Here is an 11,261-nt window from a genome sequence, read left to right on the forward strand (position 1 = left end):
CTCCCTCCCTCCCTCCCTCCCTCCCTTCCTTCCTTCCTTCCTTCCTTCCTTCCTTCCTTCCTTCCTCTCTTTCTCTCTTTGTCTCTTCCTTTCTTTCAAGTCTTCCTCTGTCACACAGGCTGGAATACAATGTTGTAAATATAGTTCACTGCAGCCTTGAACCCCTGGGCTCAAGTGATCCTCCTCCCTCAGCCTCCCAAGTAGCGAGGACTAGGGGAACATACCACCATGCCTGGCTAATTTATTTGTTTTTATTTTTATAGAGACAGGATCTCGCCATGTTTCCTGGGCTGGTCTTGAACTCCTAGCATCAAATGATCCTCCCACCTCGCCCTTCCAAAGTGCTGGGATTATAGGCATAAGCAACTAGACCCAAGTTTAGAATTTCTATTAATTAATAGGGTATGGAAACAAAAAAAGACTGGAAACAAATAGCAGCAAAATACAAATGATTTCTCTTGGTAATGTTTGATATTTAAGTTATGTTTGCCTTTGTAATACTTTTAGCCACAATTTTGAAAAAAGTTAAAAAATCTTAAAATCTTAAAATAACGCCCTAAAACTTCAATTCTATTTTAACATATAAATTTATTAAAAAATAGTTAATGCTCACTCAATGTTAACTTTAAAAACTATAGAGTACATTAAAATACATTAAGAATAAATAATGCTTCTTTGGTTACCTTACTTAAATATTATAAATATAGGCATGTATTGAGAGAGTGTAGGCTAAAGACAAAGCACAGTGCACACTTTATCATGACAGTGATATTTAGTTATCCAAACGAGCATAAAATCCTGACATTTCAATAATGCAAACAAATCACTTCCCTTAATATTTTTTGGGTCTTTATATCATCTACTTTTCCCCTCTGAGTATGAAGGAGACAGACTACAAATCAAGCAAATAACTTTTGCTTGATAGATTATGAAAAAATATTTGATCTTTTGGTCTCATGAAGCTACACAGCCAAAATGCTTTTACTTTCTGGCATTAGTCCCAGACTCCAAGTGTCATTCAAAAGGAACATTTTCAAGATACAGCGCTTGATATTTTACATCTTGTAAATTTCGATTTTTTTTTTCTTTTACTATTGCTTTACTTTTTGTAGGCTTTCTTACATGTAGCTGCAGAAGATATTATCAAATGGGAAAAATTATAAAACTAATTAAAACATTATTTCTTCAGGATATCTTAGCTGTGAAAATGGCAACATGTTGTAAAGATAGAGAGGGAGATAGCAAGACAGCAAGCAACAGAGAGAGAAAACTACAATTAAACGTGTAACAAAATTACTCACCTGCACTGCTAGCCATTTACAAAGGTTATGCCCAGTCCCTGAACACAGAGTCTACCATAATTGTGAATATTGTGAATACTTGATAAACCCACAGCAACAACACCAGAATAAAACTCTTAATGTTTGTACAAGCTAAACTGCTCAATAATTTTAAATATGCCAGGAATAAGACTAGAAAAGAGAATATGGATCTCTTTTTTCATATGAATTCTAAAACTTCCATTAACTTTTGTATTTGAAAATTAAAATTACAGATAATTTAATTAACATCAGTTCATTTACTCCTATTTTAAATATCATTTATTTATACTAGAATGTATAATATAACGGGATATTAAAGGAATAGCCTTGTTAACAACTATGTTAAAAGGTTTAAGAAGTATATTTCTTCTAAGAATTTAACAAACTTTCTTTGTACATTATAAAATTAGAAACACAATATGGAATACTTAGTAAGTACAGTGTAAGCATGCATGTTGATTTTTTAATGCATAGTATTTGGTATATGATATTTGAAATAAGCATATAGGGAAAATCTTATATATAATACTATCTATTCTATGAAAATTACATAAAATTTACACACATAAATTTATAAAATATTCAAACAAAACATTTGGAAAGCCTTCTTTGGCAGAAACAATTTGTAAGTCTTAAATTATTATGAACTTCAAAGTAACACACACTAATTTACTTTTAATTAAAATATTTTAAAATACAAAGTTTTCTGAAATAAAACATGGGAGACGTAAAATCTTGTCTTAACTTTCTATCTGCCTGATGGAGTAGCAAACTGATTTGCCTTCCAAGGTCTCAGTTCTTTATGGGGTGATTTACAAACTGTATGTCTCCTACCTAAATAAGCAAATTATTTAGGTTATTAGGAAGATGACTGTAGTCACATCTTGCTTTTCAGAGTTTAATCTACAAGGCTACTTTTCTTTGTGAAACCATTATTGTCAAGGGTTATTTGAGACCTACAGCAATGTTGGAGGCAGATAATTTTATGATAAAGTATGAAGAGGTAGATAAACTAAAATTCTATGACCCAGCTGAGACAACGGGAAGCCATAGGAAAAGAAAACTCATAGATTGGTGGATAGTAACTTTTGGCTTTTCAAAGATAGGTGAAAAAATATTGATTGCGAGAGAAATTATATTTTGTGGAGGCAGGAGTCAATCAATACCTCTTAGCAAGAAGAAATTTTGAGTGCTCTTGCCATTCAGAGACGCCTGGGAAATCAGAAGCAGGTCACAGAGCAGGAAGGAAGGAAATACCGCAAACACTAAAACTAAGAGCAGAAGAGTAGGGGATTTTAAGGAATATAGGTAGATCACACGCAGTCATGGCAGCAGAGGTAAATTTTTCAGTCAGTCAGAAATTTGCTGGGAGCAGCACTTTGGGAGGCCGAGACGGGCGGATCACGAGGTCAGGAGATGGAGACCATCCTGGCTAACACGGTGAAACCTCGTCTCTACTAAAAACACAAAAAATGAGCCGGGCCTGGCGGCGGCGCCTGTGGTCCCAGCTCCTCGGGAGGCGGAGGCAGGAGAATGGCGGGAACCCGGGGGGCGGAGCTTGCAGGGAGCCAAGATGGCGCCGCTCACTCCAGTCTGGGCGACAGAGCGAGACTCCGTCTCAAAAAAAAAAAAAAAAAAAAAAAAAAAAAAAAAANACATTATTTCTTCAGGATATCTTAGCTGTGAAAATGGCAACATGTTGTAAAGATAGAGAGGGAGATAGCAAGACAGCAAGCAACAGAGAGAGAAAACTACAATTAAACGTGTAACAAAAATTACTCACCTGCACTGCTAGCCATTTACAAAGGTTATGCCCAGTCCCTGAACACAGAGTCTACCATAATTGTGAATATTGTGAATACTTGATAAACCCACAGCAACAACACCAGAATAAAAACTCTTAATGTTTGTACAAGCTAAACTGCTCAATAATTTTAAATATGCCAGGAATAAGACTAGAAAAGAGAATATGGATCTCTTTTTTCATATGAATTCTAAAACTTCCATTAACTTTTGTATTTGAAAAATTAAAAATTACAGATAATTTAATTAACATCAGTTCATTTACTCCTATTTTAAATATCATTTATTTATACTAGAATGTATAATATAACGGGATATTAAAGGAATAGCCTTGTTAACAACTATGTTAAAAGGTTTAAGAAGTATATTTCTTCTAAGAATTTAACAAACTTTCTTTGTACATTATAAAATTAGAAACACAATATGGAATACTTAGTAAGTACAGTGTAAGCATGCATGTTGATTTTTTAATGCATAGTATTTGGTATATGATATTTGAAATAAGCATATAGGGAAAATCTTATATATAATACTATCTATTCTATGAAAAATTACATAAAATTTACACACATAAATTTATAAAATATTCAAACAAAACATTTGGAAAGCCTTCTTTGGCAGAAACAATTTGTAAGTCTTAAATTATTATGAACTTCAAAGTAACACACACTAATTTACTTTTAATTAAAATATTTTTAAAAATACAAAGTTTTCTGAAATAAAAACATGGGAGACGTAAAATCTTGTCTTAACTTTCTATCTGCCTGATGGAGTAGCAAACTGATTTGCCTTCCAAGGTCTCAGTTCTTTATGGGGTGATTTACAAACTGTATGTCTCCTACCTAAATAAGCAAATTATTTAGGTTATTAGGAAGATGACTGTAGTCACATCTTGCTTTTCAGAGTTTAATCTACAAGGCTACTTTTCTTTGTGAAACCATTATTGTCAAGGGTTATTTGAGACCTACAGCAATGTTGGAGGCAGATAATTTTTATGATAAAGTATGAAGAGGTAGATAAACTAAAATTCTATGACCCAGCTGAGACAACGGGAAGCCATAGGAAAAGAAAAACTCATAGATTGGTGGATAGTAACTTTTGGCTTTTCAAAGATAGGTGAAAAAATATTGATTGCGAGAGAAATTATATTTTGTGGAGGCAGGAGTCAATCAATACCTCTTAGCAAGAAGAAATTTTGAGTGCTCTTGCCATTCAGAGACGCCTGGGAAATCAGAAGCAGGTCACAGAGCAGGAAGGAAGGAAATACCGCAAACACTAAAACTAAGAGCAGAAGAGTAGGGGATTTTAAGGAATATAGGTAGATCACACGCAGTCATGGCAGCAGAGGTAAATTTTTCAGTCAGTCAGAAATTTGCTGGGAGCAGCACTTTGGGAGGCCGAGACGGGCGGATCACGAGGTCAGGAGCTGGAGACCATCCTGGCTAACACGGTGAAACCTCGTCTCTACTAAAAACACAAAAAATGAGCCGGGCCTGGCGGCGGCGCCTGTGGTCCCAGCTCCTCGGGAGGCGGAGGCAGGAGAATGGCGGGAACCCGGGGGGCGGAGCTTGCAGGGAGCCAAGATGGCGCCGCTCACTCCAGTCTGGGCGACAGAGCGAGACTCCGTCTCAAAAAAAAAAAAAAAAAAAAAAAAAAAAAAAAGAAATTGCTGGGAGCTGAATTAATGGTCACTGAGACCTTGAGAGCGTGACCAAATTTTCAACCACTGACAAATTATTTTTAATCCTTGTTTCTGGTTCTTAACCTGAGTACAGCCTGCATCAGTGGAAGTCTAGGCAGAATGCAGAATGCTCACTAGCCTGGAATTTTAAAGAGAAGTTAATAAAAGATTATAAATGTACACACAATATGTATGTATATAACATGTGCATATACTGTATTATATATGTTTATTTCTCAAGAATTAAATATATTATTCATACTATATTTAAATATATGTAATACACTTAATATACATATAATATCCCAGTTTGATTCTTAGGATATAATACATGTATGTATCTATAAATTACATATGTATAATATACCAAGAAGTAAATTTTATCACATATATGTAAGATTTTTGTTTAAACTACACTACTGAATTCACTACTAGTGAATACTGTCTTTGACATATTCCATTCCCCATGTAAGTCTCCTAAGGAAAACAGAGTTCATTGAAATTGACTTCTAAGGTCAAATGTCTTTGGGTCTTGTGTAAGGTCAAGTGTATTAGCTAATGCAAGTATTAACACCAGACCCAAAGAGCTTCTAATAGCAGATGAAATAGTTTCAAAGGGTCCAAAAGGTAGGGACAAGGACTAGTGACTCATTCTGCTAAAGATTGATGATGCTTGTAAAGCAAAAGAGATTTATTGACTTATTTATCGATTTGATTTATTGGTTTGGAATGATTTTTTTTCCCATGAAGCATTCATGAATGTGCCACAAACACAATCAGAGAAAATGCAGCGTCTGCATCTTGGTGGAGAGTGAAGCTCAGCAGACAGCTGCAAGTGCAGAGGATTTAACGAAGAAGAATGATTTTTGCAGCAGAGATACATCACACAGCACAGCACTGCGCTCAGTCAATAATGACGACTAACCAAGATGAGACGAGAATTAGAGTAGCAAACAGTGCCTGCAGAGTGACTACCATAAAAGAGAATAAAATACAGTATGTAATCATAGCTGTTTTTCTTTATTTTCCCCCAACTATGGCATATTATGGCATAAAAATTGGTGAATGAAAAGGAAGTCACACAAAACAAACAAAATCCTTAATGCATTTTAGTTTGACTAGATACCCAGATGGCATGCATTTTCCCTATAAACAAATAAAGTAATATAAAATGTGGAAGCCTCAATGATGACTCAGGTAGAGTTGACTGCATGAGTTTATACTAGCACAAAGGAGGAACTGATTCTGGACAACTGACTCTAGAAAAAGAATTCATAAGAAAGACATTGGATAGCTCATAAGATCTGCAGAGATGCAGAGAACCAGGTTTGGAGGCCAAACAGCCAGAAACAGTGCTCAAATCATGCTGCACATCTGGTCCACCAAAGACGTAGCTCTGTCTCTGGAAATGAGATGATACTTGTTTATGAAATGGGAACTGTGAGTCAGAGTCCTAGAAACAGCCTCTACTAATGCAGCTCTGCTGAGACTGTCCTCTAGGTTTAGCTGCACTCACTGTAGCTACCAATCACCAGAAAGCATGTCGTCATGTCCCTTTGTCTTCAGGTAACTAGCTTCCTTTTCAAAGTCAACGTGTAATCAGAACAACCTTAGTCATGGGTTTGTAATTTTTCTGTGAGGGACTGGGAAAGTAAGACTCCAGTATACTTGACTTCTAAACAATAAACTGGATATACCTCATTGGTTGGGAATTTCACAAACACAGTATGTAGGTTCAGATGCTGGGTAGACAAAAAGAATGTTAAGCGATCTCTGAAGCAAACAATCAAAAATAACTGATGTACCCTGGACAAGACCATTCTTTATGTGAAAGAAGTTATAAATGAAGTCCTGTGCTATGAAAATCACCAACATTCCATGACTCTTGTTACTATCAAATTTATGTAACTGAGTAGAATAACTATTGCAATCTGGATTTTAAAAAGTAGATTAAACCCATCTTGATGGCCTAGCTACATGACCTAGTCAAGTATCATTTTAAAAATATGTGTTAATTACAGTATAATGACAGTTGTTGGACTACATATTATTACTTGATTTGGTTATTCTGACCAAATCATACTCTGGATAATATAAATACCACATAAACTAAATTTGCAACTTATAATTGCATTCTAAAATTCTCATTCTCAAGTGGCTACATTTTTTCTGATAGTTCACATCCATCTTATAGCACCATAATTATTACTGTATTTTATTTTTATTTTATTTTATTTTATTTTTTTGAGATGGAGTCTTGCTCTGTCACCCAGCCTGGAGTGCAGTGGTGCGATCTCAACTCATTACAACCTTCACCTCCCGAGTTCAAACAATTTTCCTGTCTCAGCTTCCCAAGTAGCTGGGACTACAGGCGCACACCACCAGGCCTGGCTAATTTTCATATTTTTAGTACAGATGGGGTTTCACCAAATTGGTCAGGCTGATCTCCTGACCTCAGGTGATCCACTTATCTTGGCCTCCCAAAGTGCTGGGATTACAGGCTTGTGCCATTGCGCCTGGTCCAATTATTACTGTATTTTTGAGCTACCATGATACCACTCTTTAGTCAATGCATTTTAAAATATGTATACACTGCTTGTCTCTATTTTGTGTCCTTCAACAGACACTTCTGAACACCCTGGAACTTGACTTTTCTTCTTAACACTTTGTTGTATATGTTTTCAAGGAGGACAACTAATGACTGTCATGTTGGTGAGACCAGTGGCCCTTTGATTGTCTTCATCCTCCAATGTCTTTGTGGTATTTATTTATATTGCTCAGATCACCTTGGGTACTTCCCTTCCTTGTCTTCTAACTTATCTCATGGTGCATTTTCCTTTTACTACTGTGGTCACTAATTCTTGGATCTTTTTCTTCTAATCCTCTTCTAAATGCAAATATCTCACCAAATTCCAAATATCCTCCTGTCTTCCATGTAACGCAACCATCTTTGGTCACTCATTCCATAGAATTTGTAGAGTGATCAACAGTCCAATCTAAATGTGTGATTATCCTATATACATCTCTGTGTTCAATTCTCTTCCAAACTACCCCTTAATTTCCATAAGTATTGCATAATGAAGAATTTCCAAAGCCAAATTTATCACATTTTCTCTCAACTGCTATCCCTGCAGACTTAGTATTATATATATTTTAAGGCATGAGAGAGGCCTAGCTGCAGGTCATTTGGTTCAATTATCCACATATTAAATCTCAATCTCACAGGCCAGAGCCGGGTTTTTTTTTTTTTTTTATTAGTGCAAGCACTGTATGTCATTGTTATGTATGTTAAATTTTACATGGATACCAAACCTTTAAATGCTATATAGAGAACATAGAATAATAACAATGAGAGAAATAAGAGGGCTATTAGACCTATTGTCTATGATCAAGAACACAGAACTGTGTATTTTATACTTTAAAATTATAGTTTACCTTCTCCTTTTATTCAACTTTTTCATGAGCTAGGTAATAAAATTGGTAGTCTGTCTTTAAAGAATTTGCCGTGGTAGAAACTTAAAGATTCCAAAGGTGAATGTAATATCTGAAAGTTTTCCTTGTTGGTCATCAGCATTCTATAGTATTCTATTTATTCTGATTCTGGTAAAATTCCCTGTTATTCTCCTAGGGACAGCATTTATGTTTTCAAAGTATTGCATCCACCTACTTACGTGCACACACAAACATGCTGCTACCATGGGCTTTTCTGCTGAACACCATATTTTGTTTGCCTTTTTTTTTTTTTTTTTTTGAGACAGAGTCTCACTCTGTCACCTGGATTGGAGTGCAGTAGTGTAATCATGACTCACTACAACCACAACCTCAACCTCCCTAGGGTCAGGTGATCCTCCCACTTCAGCCTCCTGAATAGCTGAGACTACAGGTGCACACCCTCATGCCAGACTAATTTTTCTATTTTTTTTTAGAGATAGGATCTTGCTATGTTGCCTAGGCTGGTCTCAAACTCCTGGGTTCAAGTGATCCACCTGCCTCAGCTTCCCAAAGTGTTGGGTTTACAGACATGTGCCACCATGCCCAGCCTTTGTTTGCCTATTGACTGAAGAACAGAACATAATACTTGATGTGCATTCATTCTACTAGAATGATTTGCAATCTTAGACATGTGTAATATTTTGAAGGTTTTAATAGGTTGGATTAACTAAACCATAACATTGTGGATATGATATAAATTTTGTAAAGCTAAAGCTGTCTAAATCAGCAAAAACAAGTGGTTAAGCCTAAGTTTAATTAAGATGTAGGCCAACTTGTTATAAAAATTACACAACTTAATAAATAAGAGTCAAATATTTTATTTCTCAAAGCTTCAGGATGACTTATTAGCTACGCTGTAAAAGATCAATAAGTGAGATGAAACATTAAAAATGGTAACTTGTGAAAACCACCAATGTACTGTTGCATTCTCACTTGTATGATACATTTTAGAAAGGCAAGGATTCTAAATGTATTTTCTTAAGAATGAATATGAGAACAATGCCAGTGTTACTAATATTTCATACTTGAGATTGTCAGTTCAGTCACTGATTCATAGTCTTGTGTACATTATTGGACAAAATGATTGTTGACCCACATGCATAAGAATAAGTGCTACGAATTCCATCAGTTCCATTAGATTTTTATGTTGAGAAACCCACATTCCTCTAAAAGTTAAGAACATAAGATCATAATCCTGGTTGAAGGTAAAGAAACTCAGTCAGCAGAAAGATAATTTAGGAAGTGTGCTTTTCATCTCTTTTCTATTTAGTTTTCTTGGGATGAAAAGAGAAACAATAACTTTGTGTAGGTTTATTTTTTTTCTTGGAAAGGGAAACATAATTTCATACATTTAAATTTATAACTGGGGAGCAAAAGCTAACAGCCAAATGAGAAGTCGGCACTGGAAAAAAATGGTAAAGGGAATATTTCTCTTTTTTAAATTTGCTGTTAATATTATTTCAAGGATTAATATAAATGTTTTATATATAATATTAACAGTATAAAATAATGGAAATTTAGCCGTTTTACAGTATTCTCACCTATCATCAAGTATTTTTATAATTTTCAGTGAAACCTATAAGTTTCTTTCCTGTTGCTTAGATTTATGACTTTTAATATTAATTAAACCTCTGATCCAGTGACTTTAAACAGAACTACTAATAAAGGATGAATAAACTAGAATGAAGAATTTTTTTTTATCTTTGACTATTCATCCATTACTTTTTGTAAGTGTGGTAGGCATGAAAATGCTTCCACTTAAGATAAGCTAACTTCAAAATTTTTGAATCCTGTGCATATGTGACTGGTGGAAGGTGTGCAGGTTCTTGGCATCTTGAACAAAGAATTGACAAAACGCACAAAGCAAGGAAAGAATGAAGCAACTAAAGCAGAGAGTCCTTGAAAATGAAAGCACACTCCACAGTGGGAGCGGCGGAGCATAGCAGCTCAAGAGTCCTGTTACAGAATTTTCTGGGGTTTAACTACCCTCTAGAGGTTCCCCATTGGCTACTTGGTATATACCCTATGTAAATACAGTAGTGGTTCGTCATTTGTCTGATCGGTTGCTTACCAATCAGAGGCTGAAATGAAGTTACAAAGGTTACGCCCTATGCAAGTATCTGAAAGGTTGTGGAAAGCAACCAATTAGAGGCTGAAGTGAAGTTACGAGGTTGCTCTCCTATGCAAACGTCTGATTGGACGGAAATTTCAATTTTCCATCTGCCATGCAAAAAAATGGGAGGGGCTTCAAAGAAAGTAGCCTCCTCTCCTTTCGTTACTTAGGTGTGGAGAGTTGGGGTTTCCTTTTGATTTAGTTCTAGGAAGTCAGCGTGAATCAGCCTTAGGTTCCCTGCGTCCAGACGCTACTCTCCTGTCATATATATATGCGTGCGTGTGTGTGTGTGTATGTGTATATATATGATATTTTAGTCGCAAAATAAGGGTCTTGAAAGGTAGATTTTATGCTGGATTATCCATTTGGGCTTAAATGCAAACATCTATTCCTATAAAAGAGAGGCAGAGACAGATCAGGCAGACACACACACAGGAGGAGTTTACATGGCCATGGGAGCGGAGATTCCACTGAAAGAGGCCTAAGCCAAGGAAGTTGGAGGAGGCAAGAAAGAATTCTCCCCCAGAGCGTCCACACAGAGTGTGGCTCTGTCAACACCTTGATTTTAAACTCCTCACTCCTATATCTGTGACAGAATACATGTCTTGCTTTAAGCCACCAAATTTGTCTCTTGAAACACCAATTTGTGAGGTAATTTGTTACAAACCACCATAGGAAACTTACAGAGTGAGTCATACTTTTGATTCAATCGGGGCTTATGTTATCCTGCTCTTAAGTACATTTGAGGCTTTTTCATTTATTTGTTTTGCTTTTATCCATAAGTTAACTTTATAAATGCAGATTAGAGAACATTTCAAATATTATCTTATATATCATATATAAGGTACAA

This window comes from Rhinopithecus bieti, unplaced genomic scaffold (genome assembly GCF_001698545.2).
Source record: "Rhinopithecus bieti isolate Rb0 unplaced genomic scaffold, ASM169854v2 scaffold_18803, whole genome shotgun sequence".
Lineage (NCBI taxonomy): Eukaryota > Metazoa > Chordata > Mammalia > Primates > Cercopithecidae > Rhinopithecus > Rhinopithecus bieti.